Here is a 14,044-nt window from a genome sequence, read left to right as displayed (position 1 = left end):
TGAATAATTATTTTGCAGTAGCTCCAATAATTGTGATTGATGTAAAATATCTTTGAAATCTATTGGTAACATTTAAAAAAAAAAAAAAAAAAACAAGTTGCCATCTAATCAACCCTGACTCACAGTGACTCCATGTATGTCAGAGTAGAACTGTGCTCCATAGGGTTTTCCATGGTTGAGTTTTTGGAAGTAGATCAACAGACCTTTCTTCCAAGTGCCTCTTGGTGGCCTTGAACTTTCAACCTTTCAGTTAGCAGCTGAATGTGTTAACTGCACCACTTGGGGACAATGGTGACATTATAGGTACCATTAATACAGCTGTGAGGTGCCCTGGTGGCACAGTAGTTAAAGTGCTTGACTGTTAACCAAAGGGTCGGCAGTTTAAACCCACCAGCTGCTCTGCGAGAGAAAGATGTGGCAGTCTGCTTCCATAAACATTACAGCCTTGGGAATCCTATGGGGCAGCTCTACTCCATCTGTTAGGGTCACTAAGAGCTGGCATCAACTCAATGGCAGTGGGTTTGGTTTTAATATGGCTATAGTTTGCTGCCTACGTTCAAAAATGAAAAAAAAGCTAAATTGGTGAAACCAATGATGCAATTTTTCCACTATCGGAGTTCACAGGTCCCCTGGAATTTACCCATGGATCCTCAAGGGGGATCTGTGGACCCCATGTTAAGAACCTTGCCTCAGAATAATCTCCAATTCTTCCTATAAATAGCATCCAAAGTTACTTGTCTTCCTACTTCCCTTTATTTATTTTGCTTAGCCTTCATCAAAAAAAAAAAATTTTTTTTTTTCATCACCACCTGACATATATTATCTGTTTGTTTGCTCTCTGTCTCCCCTCACTTGAACATAAACTCCATGAGAACTGGGCTCTATCCTGCTCACTGGTGTCCCAGGGTCTAGAACAGTGCCTGGCCCATAGTAGACGCTCAGCCAATGTTACTTGACTATACGAATACATACAATCGGCTTCCAAGTCCTATTGAGCCTGCATGCCTGCTCTCCCCCTCTGCTGTTTCCCCTTCTATTTCATGGTCCCATTAGAGCATCCCTGCAGACTTCAGTATCTATGCCTCTCCTAAATACTGCGGTTTGCAACTAATCTCATTATTTAAACTGAGTTGGTTTAGAGAGAAGATGGAGCTTTACAATAATTTCTCAAACAATTCACACAGAGCCTCTTAGTGCTGTCCCTGCAGGTCTGGGAATGGTCAGTGAGTGTCCATTATTGTTCCCTACTGGCTCCTACAGAGGAGAGGCAAATTACTGGAACACAAGCCAGAGTTTTCTGCAAAATCCCCAAAGAACAGCGTCTGTGAGCTAAGATGGAAAATATGAATCTGAAAGTCTGAATATCTGGGATTGTAATTTTATCCATGGTAACACACTTGTGTCATGCGAAAGAGGTCAAGAAGCGAACTGGAAACCGACCATCCAGAGAATTTATCACTGAATGTTTTCTTTGGCTTCTTATAACACATTAATTTGCTTGGACTATTCCAATTTAAAATTAAGAAAGACTTCATTGGCATAAAATTTCAGCCTTCTTTCTCATCAAATATTTTTCTTACAAAATCGATTCATGGTCATCATAGAAAATGTAGATTAGCAAAAAGGGTAAAATAGAAGACAACCATAAATCTGCCACACAGATAGAAATATGTTTAAATAAACGATAAGAACATAAAAGGGATACTAAAATACTTCGGTGTATAGTAGCCTTTTTCAGTGTTTTTTATATGAAGCCCTATTTTTCTTCCAAGGAGCGCCTGGTGGATATGGGGCAGTTCTACTCTGTCCTGTAGGGTCGCTATGAGTCGGAATCAACTCGACGGCACTGGGGTTTTTTTTTTTTTCCTTACTGTGAGTTGCCTTGACTGTAATGCCAAATTCCAAATAAAATATTAAAAAGAACAAAGGAAGCAAAACTTTTAGAAATTTCTTACTCTGTACTCTTAAGTTTTTTTTTTTTTTGTATTTAAATGTGAGTTTTCTTCATAAAGAGGCCAATGTTTCTATAGTTGGATTGTCATTGATATGGAAATTCTCACTTATAAATTACAAATAGGGAGGGATGAAGTAGACAAAGTAAAACTCATTCAAATGACCAAAAAGCTCAGACAAATTTGTTATTTACCATATGAACTGGCAACTTCTCATTAACTCTTTTGAGGAGAGTCATGACAATTCAAAAGTGTCAAATTAGGAAAGGCCTTTAGTCTCTCAAATGCGAATGGATGACGGCCTCTGGGTTGGCTTTAGCTTCTCAGGTTTATGGGCCCTCTTCTTGGAAGACCGAATGCAGCTGCCTCAATTTAACAAGGTCCTTGTTCACCTGGAGGTACAAATGGTTAACACTCTCGGCTGCTAGTGGAAAAGTTGGAGGTTCGAGTCCATTCAGAGGTATCTTGGAAGAAAGGCTCAAAAAATCAGCTTTTGAAAGCCCTGTGGAGTACAGTTCTACTCTGACACACGTGGGGTCGCTATGAGTTGACGTCAACTCTATGGCAACTTTTTTTTTTTATTGTTGCTTATCTAGAAGAACGTGACAGAGATGGGGACACGGGTTATCTCCTTTTGTGTTTCTGTTGTTGGTAGAACAGCTGCTTCTGTTAATGTAATTGAAGTTGATTTTAGTTCCCCGAACAAGGACCAAGGCCAATCGCTTTTGTTTTCTCTTTATTTTGGTAACAGTCTCACTGGTTACTTTTGTTCTTTAAAGAACATTAATGCTTTAGCTTTCCATCAAACCAATCTCTAAGCGTTGGTTGCATGCTAATACATTTTGTAAGAATCATAGACTCAGGACCTGGATTTCTGTTGTGGCTTAGTCACCTCCTTTATCATGGAAAGCTCCCAAACTTCTGCCCCCTCAATATTTCCCTCCCAGGTCTTCTCTCCTTTTACCATCCTAATTCCTTTTGAACCTTTAAACTTTTTAACCAAGGTTTTTATTTTGGAAGCATTTACTGAGGTCAAAGAATTCCACCTTCATGAAATTCTCACATGATCAGAAATAGTTTCTTCAGAGGTCTAAAGGCCTCAACTAATAACAACAAAAACACTATATGAATTATATGCTTTTCTTGTCAAGGAAACCACGGTGGCATAGTGGTTAAGAGCTACAGCTGCTAACCAAAAGGTTGGCAGTTTGAATCCACCAGGCGCTCCTGGGAAGCTGTATGGGGCAGTTCTACTCTGCCATACAGGGTTGCTATGAATAAGAACTGACTTGATGCCAATGGGTTTTTCTTTACAAAGCCTTTGAACATCTATTATCTCCCTTTTTACTGGCTGATGGAGGACTGATGAAGTTCCCACATTTCTGGGAGGCCATGTCAGAAGGCACAGATGCACCTATAAAGCTCATTGCTTAGGCTCACTCACTGTTGGTAAAGGGGCTTTGGAATGTGGGTAGGAAGGAGTACAGGGCTCTGAGTGGCTACCCATGTCACCAGCCAGGCCAATGAATTACTGGAAACAGAGGGCAATGATGAGGAGGAGGAGCAAAGGAATTGCGTTCTTGAGAACAGACAGAAATCTCTTTCAGAAAGGTGAATTCCAAAATGGAAAAGAGGCCACGGAGAAATAGTTAAGTGGGATGGATGGAGGTGGGGTTGGGAGGGACTGGATGGGGGGAGGGTGGTTGGGATGGACTGGATGGAGGTGAGGATGGGATGGGGTTGGGATGGACTGGACGGGGGTGGGCTTGGGATGGACTAGATGGGGTAGGGAACTGGCGCAGATATGTAGGTCACCATACAGGTGTCTACACCTTCAGATCAGAGATCAGGGAAGCATTCTCACCTGGCTTCCCTCCTGGCTTCCAGAGAAGAAGGGGAGCAGGAAGACAGATTTAAGGGAGTACGTAGTTGTTGCTATTGTTGTCTTTAAAATAAGTGAAATAGATCAGGGAATTGCCACATGATGCAGGTCCTGCCTAGTGGTCCAATCTCATCTTCCATTTCTTGCTACTTCCTGCCTCATACTTTATACCCCAGCAACCTTTGCTGCTTTTAGCTCCTCCTATACATCATCAAGTGGAAACCCTGGTGGTATAGTGGTTAAGTGCTATGGCTGCTAACCAAAAGGTCAGTGGATCGAATCCACCAGGTGCTCCTTGGAAACCCTATGGGGCAGTTCTACTCCATCCTATATGGTCTCTATGAATCAGAATCGTCGATGGCAATAGGTTTGGTTTTTGTCCCCGGGTGCTGCAAATGGTTAATGCGCTTGGCTGTTAACTGAAAGCTTGGCTCTTTGAGTCCACCCAGAAAGCTTGGAAGAAAGGCCTGGCGATCGACTTCTGAAAAATCAGCCACTGAAAACCCTAAGGAGCACAGTTTTACTCTGACACACACAGCATTGCCATGGGTTGGAATCTACTTAAGAGCAACCCGTATATCAGGCTGTTTCAAGTCATGCCCTTTCTGCCTGGCTAACTTCTACTTCACCTGGGAGACTCAATACAGATGTTACGCCCTGAGGAAGCATCACTGACACGACCTCTCAAACCCTTCACTGATGGTCATACATAAAGCCCTAGTGCTAGAACTCTAGGTCTGTGTGTCTGTCTTTCCCATTAGACTGAATTCCTTCAGGGCAGGGTCTATGTCTTGCTTCTGCAGCCCCAGTTTGCACCACTGCACTAGGCACAGAATATATGCATGGTCCTGCTTGGCTGCATGAATACACACACACACACACACACACATGATCGAGAAATTCAAGACGGGTAGAAGAAGAGATGCAACTACAAAGTAAGCTCCATGGCAGCAGGGAATTTTGTTTCAATTGCTGATATTTCCCAGATGCCTAGAGCAGCACCTGGCACCCAGTAGGCATTCAAAAAGTATTTTTAAAAGAATTTCTTAAGAAAGATCTGTGTCAGTTGTGCAGAGGAGAATGATGATTTGCAGATTTGCCTGCAGTGTCAAAACATTTACAAGAGCTTGTCTTGAGGGTTGCTTTCATGAGAGATCTTTTTCATCTGGAAGCCAGCTTCACAGCATATGCAAGCTTTCTCCACAGCTTGTTCATGTGCGCCAGAAATATCTTCAGTAGCTCATAGATTACACAGTTTGAAGTGACCCTAAGCCCTGAGTCCCCTGACGTCTCAGTACCACGTAGATACACCACTTTCTACAGAGGCTAGAGCCCTAACCCTTCCTGGGTTGCTCTTTCCAGCTGATGAGGCACTGGAAAGCTAGACACAGTGAGAGAAGGGTCGGGGCTCTGAAAGCTCCTATGTATTGCCCTGCTTCCAGGCAGCATGTATATTTTACTTCCCAGGCTGAGATTGCAGAGCTGGGAGCGCTTCCACAAAAGCTGCAAGGGGCCAAGGAGGTAGGTAATTAATCTCTCTCCTGGTTTGTGGGTGGGAGTAGACAGGAAACATACCAGCCCCATCGCTGGGCTATAATGGATGTTACAGTTCTCTTAAAAGGTCATTTTGAAGTCGAAACAAAAAATTTTTTTTCCAGTAGTGTCTGCCTTTGTAAGTGCATGATTCAGAAATTAATAGAAGTGGTAACAGAATCAACTGTATCAAGCACAACGTTTTACCTTATATCATCCCTGATCATCAACAATGTGGTATGTAAAACCAAACCAAACCCACTGCCATCAAATCGATTCCAACTCACAGCAACCCTGTAAGACAGAGTAGAACTGCCCCGTAGGGTTTCCAAGGCTGTAATCTTTATGGAAGCTGACTGCCACGTCTTTCTCCTGCGGAACAGCTGGTGGGTTTGAACCACTAACCTTTTGGTTAGCAGCTGAGCGCTTAACCGCTGCTCCACCAGGCTGTGGAAGTACAAGGAGATGTAAGACAAGTTCTTATTCTCCTTGAAAAATTAACTAAGTAGGGAGACAGGCTGCAGTGCAAAAATACAGCATATGGCACCCCCTGCTATAAGAATTCAGAGGGCATAGGGTGTGCCTTTAGGAACTTTTTCGTATCAGAAATGCACCAGGCGTCATAAAGCTAGTTGCATGTAGCATAGAGGTGGGAGGGCAACTCTGGAGTCAAATAACCTGGTTTCACATCAGGAGTGTGCTGGTAAAATGCGTAACAACCAGCTTTCGGGGTAGGGGAGAAGGTCTGATTTGTAGCATGTGCCACTTTCCATGGCGTAAGCACTTCACCCATAGCCAAATTCAAGCTACCATTTGATATCAGTTAACTGGCACAATTCCTGAACATTCAACAATTGGCTCAGAGCCAGTTGGAGCCAGCTCCGGCACACCATGAGATGAAATCCAGCTTCTGTGATTTATTAGTTGTGTGAATTTAGGCAAGTGACTTCGCTTGTCTAATCCTTGGTGTCTCATCTGCAAAATGGGAACAGTAATAAGGTCTATCTTAGAGCAATGCTGTAAAGATTAAATGAGATAATGAACATGTGGCAGCCATGAACACCTCTCGCTGCAGGGGGAGGAAATGGCCAATGGTCCCAGCTGCTTTGCTCCACATCTGTCATCTCATTCATGCCCAAGCCACAATCCCCATGGGCTGCCCTCAGCTGATGACTAAAGAGACTAACACAGGCCCGTTCCTGCCAGACGCAGGATTCTTCTGGCCACGGATGAAGTGTTTACACCTTGGAAATTGGCATATGCTACAAATCAGACCTTCCCCCTACCCCCACTCCGAGATGACTCCCTGTGGGCATGGCTGGAACTTTCTTAGAACTGCATTGTACACCAAGACTCTGCCTATCCACTTCTTCCTTCCTCCTCTCCTTAATGGGGGTCTGACCTGCATCAGGTCTGATGGGTCTTCCACTTCCCTTTTTCCTCCAGACAAATCTCTTGCATGTCCAATCTTATCTTGGCATCTGCTTCTTGAAGGACCTAAGTATGCAAATCACTCTGAACTATGTATAACGTAAATGCTGAATAAATATTGATTTTTTTGAAAAAGAGTAATGTGGGATTCTCTTGGCCCTTAGTTTCTGAGGACATCCTTCTTCCCTTGATAAGTGATCCTGAGAGAGAACATCCTCTTCAGGAAGATAAGGCCTACCCACCTGGGCAAGTCTCTGCATGCCCTACCAGGACAACGCCTCCCCATCGTGATCTCCATCTTCCCATGTCCTTGCCCATGCCCACATCCATCTGGCTTCTTTATCACTGAATGAACATTGCTCTTGCCATGTTGTGACATTCAATTGCTGCTTTCTTAGTCTTATTTTGCTTACTCCTCCTGGAAGCTTCTGACAATGATGAACAATCCTCCCTTCTAAAAACTTTTTTCCTCTGGTTCTGTGATACCACATCTCCATGTTGTCCTCTTCTTGGGACTCCTGCTCAAGTTACCTTCATCTCCAACTTCTCTTCGATGAGTGCTTAAAAATGGATGACCCATAGGCTCTTTTATCTTCATCATTTATACATACCTCATGGCTTAATTTCAACAACATTCACCAAATAATTACTGAACACCAACACTGTTTCAGGCACAGGCATAGTCTCCACCCTCATGGGGCATATATTTTAGTAGATCAGTTATCCTCTAAGTATTGACAACTTACAACTCCATACGTCCAGCCCAACCCTCTCTTCTGCCTACAGGATATCTCCATTCATCTGTATTTCAGGCACTGAAACTCAGCTTATCCAAAGCTGAACTTATCATTCCTGCCTCTCTGACACTTCATTCCCCACCATCAGCAGTACCATCCATCTAGTCACTCCAACCAGAAACCTGGAATCATCCGTATCTCCCCCTTCTCCTTCAGCCCCCACATCTAATCACTCAGAAAGCAATTGTTCCAAGTCGTAGATATTCCTTCATCTATCCATTCCTCTAGGCCTTCTCTACCATGACAACCCTATTCCAAATCAAAATAAAAACATTACTCCCTTGCAGCAAGTTTTCAAATGCAAATCCTATCATGCCACCTTCAACCACAATTCAATCTGTCTTACAACTCTTCATTTTCCTTAGCATGGAGCCCCAAATACTTAAGATATATTTTAAGGCCTTCCATGATCTAGCCCCTGCCCACCTCTCCAGCTTTATATCACACCCCTATTCTCTTTGCTTTCTACTCCATTCATATGAGATTCTTGCAGTACCTGGCACTCTTGGCCTATAGACACACAGTTCTCTCTCTCCCAATTGCATGTTTAGACCATACACTCTGGGAAGGACAGAACCATGTCCATGTTTTCATTACTGCATTCTCAGAATCTGGCAGAGCACTGGGTACACGGTAGATGCTCAGCATTTGTTCAAAGGAAAAAAAATAAAAAGAATGATTAAACAGACCATGTCAAAATACAAATATTCCAAGTATTTATGAACATAACCACTTGCAGATGGGTAGGTTCATTATAAGGTGTTGGTAACAAAATGCCAGGCCTACCAGGCTTATTTATATTTAAAGAGAAGAACGCTGGAAGAAGGGGCTTAGCTAAAAAAAAAAAAAAAGCCTCAAAAATCAGTCCCCGGCATGCGTGTGTTTGGGTGGGGTGGAGGGGTGGGGATTGGGGACCATCGGTGGTGACTTGGTCACCTGGGGTGACTGTGTCCTTTTTTAATCAACAGGTATAATACTGAACTCAGCTGTCTCAGTACATAAATTGGTGAGCAACATATTGGAAAAAGTTTACAAAACAGTCCTTACTTTGGGGCTTTATAGTTGTTTTAGGACTTAACGTACACTCTTTTCAGACCTCCTGTAATTACAAATTTGTTTCTGATATTCTATTTCTCTGATAAACATTAGACTTGGCTTAGCCTTTGTAGTCAACAGCACCGCTGTTGTTAGCTACCACTGAGTTGGCCCCCAGCTCATGGTGACCCCACGCACACTGGAATGAAACGCTGCCTGGTCCTGCACCATCCCCGTGATTGGTTGCAGATTGGACTATTGTGCTCCACAGGGTTTTCATTGACTGAGTTTTGGAAGTAGATCGCCAGTCCTTCTTAGTCTAGAAGCTCTGCCGAAACCTGTTCAGCATCAGAGCAACACACAAGCCTCCACTGATAGACAGGTGGAGGCTGCGCAATGAGGTGCATTGGCCGGGAATCAAACCCAGGACCCATGTGGAAGGCAAGAATTCTATCACTGAAGCACCACTGCCCCCAGCAACATGATGAGGGTTAACTCCATGTGGAGTTCCACTCCTCATGCTCCAGTCCTAACTACTCAAATGAGCAGTTGAGATGAGATAACCTCTAAGTTTCCTTTCTGCCTTGAAGTCCTATGACTAAGTAAAGCCTGCTTTTTTCTTTTCTTAATCCCCTGGGACCCTATGTTAAAAGGATGCAGATGACAAATCCTGTTTTTATGATTTCGCTACATGCTTGCTGATGATTTTCAATTTCTGCTTTGCTTGTAACCTCCTCTTCCAATTTCCTAATGATGATCCGCTCAAAAGTTAAGGGCCTGCCCAGTATGACTCCATTCCAATAGACACTGGTAAAGATATTTAATTGCTTTTTTGCCACAGCTTTGTCATTTGCAAAATGGGACTAATAAGCCTACCTCAGAGAACAGCATTTTTTGGAGAACTGTAGACTTAATGAGGGGCTTTGAACTTCTCAAAAGAAAAAGCCTTTTGAAAACTTGATGTTAATTCATCCCTTGCAATCATTTATTTTGACCGAATCTCAACGCTAAATGTGGCTTTGCAAATAGGTGAAATACAGATTGTACTTTGCAGGAACCCAATATTCACTATGAACATTTAGGGAGAATTAGAAAAGTATCTTTTATCTAAAACATTAAAACCAACACTGGATAAAAAGTGGTCTTTGGGCATAGGGCATGAAATAAATAATGCTCTAGAAGAGCTTTCCTATGGAAAAGAAACATTTGTGAAAATGAAACTCTGAAGATTTGTTGGATTGATACCATTTTCTTTGCTCTTAATGACTAGAATCTAAAAAGTGCTAACGCACCTCAAGTTCCAAAGTAATACCTGTCAAGGCTGCTAAACCAAACAGAAGGGTCTCTTTTTGCTCTTAATAAGAAAAGATCAGTTTATCATTAATAACTTAATTTCACCAGCTCTAACAGACAGATGAACTCTGAGACCCCCAAGTCGATTCTGACTCATAGCAACCCTATAGGACAGGGTAGAACTGCCCCGTGAGGTTTCCAAGGAGCAGCTGATGGATTTGAACTGCTGACGTTTAAATCCTTAGGGGGAACAACTAACATGACGGAGAACAACCACGAATCTATTTTATAGTCTAGAAGAAGTTCAGCTTAATCATCAGTGGATACTTGCACATCAAATTCTGATATGCAAATTTATAGGAATGGAAAAATGTGAGAAAGATGCACTGACATGATCAAATATTTTTTAAGCAGTGAATCAATTAAACATTCATCTAGTCATTAATTCAACAAATAATTTTTGAGCACTTTTGTGTCAAGCCCTGATTTTTCAGGTGCTGAAGAAATGGTGAATAATACAGATGAGTTTCCTGCCTGTATGTTGCTAACTCTATCAGTTAATTCTATTAGTAGGAGTCCTGGTGGCACAACAGTTATACATTCAGAGCCAATCTGAAGGCTGGCAGTTTGAACCTACCCAGCTGCTCCACAGGAGAAAAGACTTGGCAATCTGCTCCCATAAAGATTACAGCCTAGAAAACCATATGGGGCAGTCCTACTCTGTCGCATGGGGTCACTATGGGTCAAAATCAATTCAATGACACCTAGACCTAACAACAACAATGCTATTGGTGATGAGCATCAATGTAAGCAGCAGTCAAGACATCAAACAACGTATTGCTTTGGGGAAATCTGCTGCAAAAGACCTATTTAAAATGTTAAAAAGCAAAGATGTCACTTAGAAGAAATGCAATACAACTAGAATGCTACTTGAAGCAAGGATGGTGAGACTTCAGCTTGCTTACTTTGGATGTATCATCAGGAAAGACCAATTGCTAGAAAAGGACATCATGTTTGGTAGAGGATCAGTGAAAACAAGGGAGCCCCCCAATGAGTGGACTGACACAATAGCTCCAAGAATGGACTCAAACGTACCAGTGACCATGAAGACGACACAGGACTGGGCAAAATTTTGTTCTGTTACACGTAAGGTCGCCATGAGTAGGAGTTAACTCAGCAACCAACAACAATAAATGTGATGAGTCCCAGAGAGGCAAAGAGACATACCCAAAGCAGGGAAGATAGGGTCCATGCCCTTCAGGAGCTAACAGTCAGGTTGGGGAACGAAAGAGGAAACAATTATAGAGTCCCACAGGATGAAAAGGAGGCAGTTCAGCATAGTGGTTAGGAACATTGGAGTTTGAATCCTAGCTCCCTCCATCCCTTAATGGGTATTACCTAACTCTGGGCAAGTTACTCCCTGACCACCAGGCTTCTCATCTCTAAATAAAATTATAATAGTACCTTTCTCATAGGACTGTCATAAGGATTAAGTATTCAAGTGCTAAAGAGTACCTAAAACTTAGTAAGAACTCTCCAGTGCTAACTAAGAGTAAGAGCTGGGGCAGAGTGTAGAAGCAACTGGAATTCTAGAGAAGGGAGAGTGCCCCAAGGATTGGGATCAAAAGACACTGGAGATAGGTTTGAAGAATGGGTAGGGTATGAATGCCTGGTCCTGTATCATCCTCACGATCGGTTGCAGATTAGACCATTGTGATCCGTAGGGTTTCCATTGGCTGATTTTTGGAAGTAGATGCCAGGCCTTTCTTCCTAGTCCATCTTAGTTTGGCAGGTCTGCTAAAACCTGTTCCCAGTATCACAGCAACATGCCAGCTTCCACTGCCAGAGGGGTAGTGGCCACACATGAGATTTACTAGCTGGGAACTGAACCCAGTCTCCTGCATGGAAAGCGAGGAGTCTACCACTGAACCACCAATGGAGAGAGAAAAGAGAAGAAGGCCTTCCACATTAGGGTAGCATCAGAAGGAAAAGAACGGAAATCGGAATGTGCCTGTTCTGGAAAGAGGATGTGAAAAGCTTGGTTAGATTAGCGTTTATTGGGAAAGTAATAAATCAAGGCTGACTGGCTGGGCCCAGGTTCTTAAGAGCCATGAAAGCCAGGAAAGGGACTTTTGAATTCATCACGGTAGGTAGGAGTCACCAAGCTTCTTGGGCAAGGAATTAAATCACATGATGGGAAGTGTGGCTTTTGGAAAGCTAACCTGGCAGAGCTATGAAGGTGAAAGAGAGCAAGAATGACTGGAATCCAGCGAAATCATTTAGGAGGCTGCTGCAGAGCTGAAAATTAAAGATTGTGGTGTTGGCAGTAGCAAGGGAGACAGCATGAGAAAACCTGAGATATTTCTAAAGGAAAAATAAAAAAGGGTTTCAGTGCCGATTGGGCTGAACAGACAAAGAAGAACTTTTCTTTATCGGGATAATGGTATGTTGGTGATGTATGTATTTCATTCCAATGTTTTAAATAACTCAAGGGACCAGACTGAACAAAAATAGAATGGGCAAGATGTATGAAACAGGCTGCAAAGCATTCTTACAGGTTGCCCAGGGAAGGCTGAATGTCAGTCCCCAGTGAAGGCACTGGGGCTGGAGTATGCACTAAAAAAAATGCACAGAAGGAAATAAATATGGTGAGACGGGAGGGGCCAATTTGTGAAGGGTAAGAAACAGAATCCATCACTCAAAATAAATCAGTAGTCACTCAGATCTTAGCACATGGGTTTGCACATAAAGGTGAAAGGCATATAGTAATTTGTGATACCAACGATTTAATTGAACGAGGGGAGTGGCTGGAAATGACAAAGTTAAAGATTCCGACACACATTAAGTCCAAATAATTCGAAGGAGGGAATTGATTCCCTCATTCCACCTCAGTTCCCAAAGGGAGGGGAAAATCAACAGTCTCCATTACCCAGCATGCTCACGGCATACACAGGGCTAGAATGATAATTGGGGAAAATGAGGAGTCACTTTGAAGTTCTTCCACAGAGCTTCTCGAGTACAGGGCTTCAAAGAGCAAGACCACCCAACACTTGTCCACACTAAGCATTCCCCTCAAGAGTCTTGGCTCATCTGTTTCCATGTTTGTGTTTACATGGATAGACCGGAAGCGTCTGAAAGAGCGGTCCTCGTCCATGATGCCTCACCTTTCTAATGTCAGGTGTGCTCAGGTTCGCTTCAAATGCCTGTCAGGTCCTTTTGGAGCAGCCCCACGGGAAGTCAAAGCAGGCTTCACAATAGCAGTTGGGGGAATGCATGGCGTCTCAGTGTCAGAGGTCAGTCAAAGATTATCATGACTTGTGAACAATTCGATTTTACATTTGCTCTATGAATTAAAGGCAAAGGAAAACGTGTACTAATGCTACCTTCAGCCTCCAGCTGTTTTTCATCTTTCCTTTGCATTACAAAATTGGGAACGATGAATCTATTCTGCATGTATTTACAATTTAATAAATGTGTTCACTGAGGAACTGGTTGCCAGGAAAACCACATCCATGGGAATGAAAAAACAAGATAACATTCAGCCTGGAGACCTCTAGAAAGGACACCAACATTGAATCTGCCACTAGCATTACGTCTTTCACAGATCTGGTGAAACAGGCTGGTGGCAAAAGGCAGCGGCTGTAGAGCTTGTGGGTTATCATAGATGACATCTAAATTACCAATGGTTAGGGAGGAGATTAAGGAAATATTCTTTGCCTTTTTCCATAAGTTTCTCTGTAATTAGATATTGATATTTATGCTGCTTTTTTCTCCCTTAAATGAAATTTCAAAAAGTCTGAGTTTTGAACACTGAACTCTAATAGAATACAAGTGGAGATAAACATTAGTCATTTAACTCTTACTGCAGTTATCTGGCTTCTATAAGAAGCCAATTCTTGTCACCATTATATTTAATATCGTTTTGGAGATACTAGCAAAATCATCTGGATAAGAGTCATAAAAATTGAGGGAAAGAAGGAAATAAAATGATCACTATTAGCTAGGGATACAACTGTGTATAGAAAACTGAAAAGAATCTCCTGAAAATCTATTTACAAATGGTAAGAGAATTCAGTAAGCTGGCTGAGTAATATACAGAAATTAATAACGCAACAATAGCA

General features: G+C 42.5%; 1 protein-coding gene across 1 annotated transcript in view; it reads right to left on the bottom strand.

Annotated features, from left to right (window-relative positions):
- The window catches only part of UST (uronyl 2-sulfotransferase), a 366,657-nt gene that overhangs the window by 92,859 nt on the left and 259,754 nt on the right, over positions 1–14,044 (bottom strand). The window lies entirely within an intron of this gene.

This window comes from Loxodonta africana, chromosome 1 (assembly GCF_030014295.1).
Source record: "Loxodonta africana isolate mLoxAfr1 chromosome 1, mLoxAfr1.hap2, whole genome shotgun sequence".
Lineage (NCBI taxonomy): Eukaryota > Metazoa > Chordata > Mammalia > Proboscidea > Elephantidae > Loxodonta > Loxodonta africana.
Note: the sequence above shows the minus strand (reverse complement) of the source record. Positions and strands in the feature narration are given on the sequence as shown.